Consider the following 4850-nt stretch of genomic DNA (forward strand, 5'->3'; position numbering starts at 1 on the left):
AAATGCCATTTGGCAGATCAACCAAGTTCCAAACGTAATTGCCACCCATGGACTTTAATTTGGATCTCATAGCCTCAAGCCATAACTCAGAATCAGGGCTCACCATCGCTTCCGCATACACATCCAGCTCATTGTTCTCCAAGAACAACGCATTGCAGTCGTGCATATTGTGCAACCTTTCCATCCTTCATGGAACCAGCATCGACTCCACTATGTGTTCCCTGACTAACTCTGGTATGACAGAATCACCTACTGGAACATCCCCGTGTGGTTCTCGAATTTCTTCGAGTCGGGCCATCCTCCCACTAGGCTTCCGATTGAGAAACTCTTTCTCAAGGAAAACTCCATGTTGAGCGACAAACACTTTGCCATCTTCACGGTTGTAGAAGTAATATCCCAAGGTCTCCCTTGGATATCCCACGAATATACACTTTTCCGATTTAGGTGTGAGCTTATCTGACTGGAGTCGCTTGACATATGCTTCACATCCCCAAACTTTCATAAAAGACAAACTGTGACTCTTCGTAGTTCATATCTCATATGATGTCTTATCTATGGACTTTGATGGTACCCTTTTTAGTGTGTAAGCTGTAGTTTCTACAGCGTATCCCTAAAATGACAAGGGTAAATTCGACCGACTCATCATTGATCGGACAATGTCCAACAGAGTCCGATTCCTCCAACACACCATTTCTCTGTGGTGTACCCGGAGGTGTTAGTTCTGGAACTATTCCACGACTCTTCAGATGATCATCAAACTCCTAGCTCATATACTCACCACCATGATCAGATCTTAGAAGTTTGATTCTCTTCCCGAGTTGATTTTCCACTTCATTATGGAACTCCTTGAACTTTTCAAAAGTTTCTAACTTGTGCCTCATCAAGTAGACATATCCATATCTACTCAAGTCGTTGGTAAAAGTCACAATTTGGAAACCACCTCCGCCTGTCATGCTCATTGGTCCACATACATCACTATGTATAAGTTCCAACAGCTCGGATGCCCTCTCGCAACTCTTTGCAAAAGGAGTCTTAGTCAACTTGCCGAGTAGGCAGGACTCACATGTCTCGAATGATTCAAAATAAAACGAAGTTAGAATTCCATCATCATGGAGCTTCTTCATGCGTTTTTGACTAATGTGTCCTAGTCGACAATGCCAGATGTAAGTCAGATTTTTCTCATTAGGCTTATGCCTCTTGACATTTATGGTATAGACTGACTCACCTTCAAGATCTAGGATAAATAACTCGTTCACAGCGGGTGCAAAGCCATGAAACCTATTATTCAAGCAAATAGAACAACCATTGTCCTTAATACTGAATTCATAACCTTGTCCCATCAAACATGACGCAAAAATAATGTTTTGACTCAAAGCGGGAACACAATAACAATTATCAAGTTCCACTACAAATCATGAAGGTAAATTAAGTTGCATAGTGCCGATGGCCAATGCAGCAACTCTTGCTTTATTCCCAACTCATATGTCAACTTCTCCTCTAGCGACATTCCTAGTTCAGCTTAGCCCCTGCATCAAGTTGCATATGTGAACAACTGATACGGTATCATATACCCAAGAGCTACTAGAAATATCAGCAATATAAATGTCTATGACATATACAACAAGTGTACCTGAAGAAGAAGTCACACTTTGCCCTTCTCGGCAAGCCAATTTCTGCAGTTACTTTTCCAGTGTCCAAGTTCCTTGCAGTGAAAGCAAATGGTCCCCGAGGTCAGTCCTGACTTAGGCGCATCGGTGGCAGTTGGAGTTGCCTCCTTCTCCTTGCCCTTTGCCTTAGCATTTCTCTTGGACCAGCTCTTCTTGAACTTAGCTGAGCTCTGCACCATCAACACTTAACGATGCATACCTTTCTTGATATCCTGATTTGCCACCTTGAGCATCCCATGAAATTTAGTGACCTTCTTTTCCATCCCATGCATATGGTAGTTCGAGATGAACGTCCCATAGCTATCCAGAAGAGAACCCAAAACTGTATCTGTGGACAACTCATCCCCAAGTGGGAAGCCCAACCAATCCAAAGCTTGCATGTAACCGATCATCTTGATCACATGTGGGCTCAGTAGATCACCTTATTTTAGCTTACAATCAATCAAGGATCGTCGGACATTGAACCTTTTGGTCCTAGCCTGCATTTGAAACATCCTTTTGATGTTCTCGATCATATCAAAAGCCTCAATATTTTTGAACTGCTGCTGCATATCGGGCTCCACAGAAACCAACATCAGATAGTTGATCTTGTTTGATTCATCAACGCGTTTCTGGTAGGCATTTCTGGTTGTGGCATTAGCATTCTCGGTAGGTTCCTCTGGAAGCAGATTCTCTAGAACTTGTTCCTTTTTCTCATGCCTAAGAACAATTCTTAGGTTTCTATACTAGGTGGTAAAGTTTGTTCCATTACACTTATGTTTTTCCAGGATTGATTTCAACGCAAAAGGAGTAACTTGAGCAGGTGGTGCCGTTGATCTACAACAGAAATATGCAAAACACTACAACATGTATTCATGAAGAGTAATTCATATTAAACATTTTAATAAGATAATTACTCCAACTATAATCAACATCCCTTTGTTGATACTTAGTGATTCCAGATCCAAGATCAGCATGTCAACTAGTGAGCTTTTGCATCACTGCCAGAAGATGAGATCACTTGGTAAGCAACTCTTGCTAATCGTATCTTCATACGACTCTTGTTGTTGGGGACATCTCATGACACGGCAACTCCTATGCCTCATGACCCAAAATAGTTTTGTTAGCTGATGGCCTGAGAATTTGTGATGTTTTAGTAGTGATTTTTGCTTGGTTTCACTGGAATTTTTATTACTCTTCAGATATTTCTAATGCTAATCCCTCGAAAGAGTAGAAAATCCACTTTCCCAATGTTTGGCAGGAAATATCAAATATGGAGGGGAACCAACAAGGACTGCTACAAATCAAGCCAGTTGGAGCAACTTTCCTAAAGAAGCCCAAGTCAACAGGTGCAGTAGAGCAAAAGACTGTGTTCCATACAACCGCAAGCGCTTGTATGAGTGGTCGTATGGACTGGCCTCTAGTCCACCATGTCCATACTGATACGTCGCTGTCGTATCTATAATTTTTGATTGCTTCATGCCAATATTATACAAGTTTTACATACTTTTGGCAACTTTTTATATGATTTATTAGACTAACCCACTGATCCAGTGTCAAGTGCCAGTTCCTGTTTTCTGCATGTTTTTTGTATCGCAGAGTATCCATATCAAACAAAGTCCAAATGCAATAAAATTTCACGGAGAATTATTTTGGAATATATGTGATTTTTGGGAGTTGGAATCACCGCAAACGGAGGCCCATGGTGGGCACAACCCACCAGGGCGCGCTAGAGGAGCCAGGCGTGCCGTGGTGGGTTGTGCTCACCTCGTACGTCAGTTGGGGCTGTACTTCGGGCACATGGAAGCTTATATCCAGAAAAAAAATCCTGTTAAAATCTTAGTGCAATCGGAGTTACGGATCTCCAGGAATATAAGAAATGGTTTTCAGCCAGATCTGGAGCGCGAAACAGAAGAGAACAAAGAGGGAGATCCAATCTCGGACGGGATCCCGCCCCTTTGCGGCCATGGAGAACAAGGACCAGAGGGGGAACTCTCCTCCCTTCTAGGGGGGAGGCCAAGGAAGAAGAAGAAGGAGGGGGCTCTCTCCCCCTCGCTTCCGGTGGCGCCGGAGTGCCGCCAGGGGCAACGATCGGGATGGCGATCTACATCAACAATCTTGCTACCGTCAACACCAACTTTCTCCCCCTCTATGCAGCGGTGTAACACTTCTTATCCCCACTGTAATCACTACTTAAACATGGTGCTCAACTCCATATATTATTTCCCAATGATCTATGGTTATCCTATGATGTTTGAGTAGATCCGTTTTGTCATGTGGGTTAATCGTGATCTTGGTTGGTATGGTTGTATATTTTATTTATGGTGCTACCCTACCGTGCCCTCCATTCTCGCGCAAACGTGAGGGGCCCCCGCTGTAGGGTGTTGCAATATGTTCATGGTTCGCTTACGGTGGGTTGCGAGAGTGACAGAAACTTAAACCCGAGTAGGTGGGGTATGACGTATGGGAATAAAGAGGACTTGATACTTAATGCTATGGTTGGGTTTCACAACCTTAATGATCTTTAGTAGTTGTGGATGCTTTCTAGAGTTCCAATCATAAGTGCATATGATCCAAGAGGAGAAAGTATGTTAGCTCATGCCTCTCCCTCATATAAAATTACAAGAATGATTACCGATACTTGTTATCGATTTCCTAGGGACAAATAACTTTCTTGTTGACAAAAGCTCTCTACTAAAACTAACTTAGTTGTGTCTTTATCTAAACAGCCCCTAGATTTTATTTACGTGCTCTTTATTATCTTGCAAATCTATCCTATCACACCTACAAAGTACTTCTAGTTTCATACTTGTTCTAGGTAAAGCAAATGTCAAGCATGCATAGAGTTGTATCAGTGGTCGATAGAACTTGAGGGAATATTTGTTCTACCTTTAGCTCCTCATTGGGTTTGCGTGCGTAGAGTTGTATCGGTGGTCGATAGAACTTGAGGGAATATTTGTTCTACCTTTAGCTCCTCATTGGGTTCGACACTCTTACTTATCGAAAGAGGCTGCAATTGATCCCCTATACTTGTGGGTTATCAAGACCTTTTTCTGGCACCGTTGCCGGGGAGCAATAGCGTGGGATGAATATTCTCGTGTGTGCTTGTTTTCTTTATCACTAAGTATAATTTATTTCCCATTCTAAGTTGTTCTCTATCTTTAGTTATGAATATGGAACATGAAACACCAAAAAAATTAGTGG

This window comes from Triticum urartu, chromosome 4 (genome assembly GCF_003073215.2).
Source record: "Triticum urartu cultivar G1812 chromosome 4, Tu2.1, whole genome shotgun sequence".
Lineage (NCBI taxonomy): Eukaryota > Viridiplantae > Streptophyta > Magnoliopsida > Poales > Poaceae > Triticum > Triticum urartu.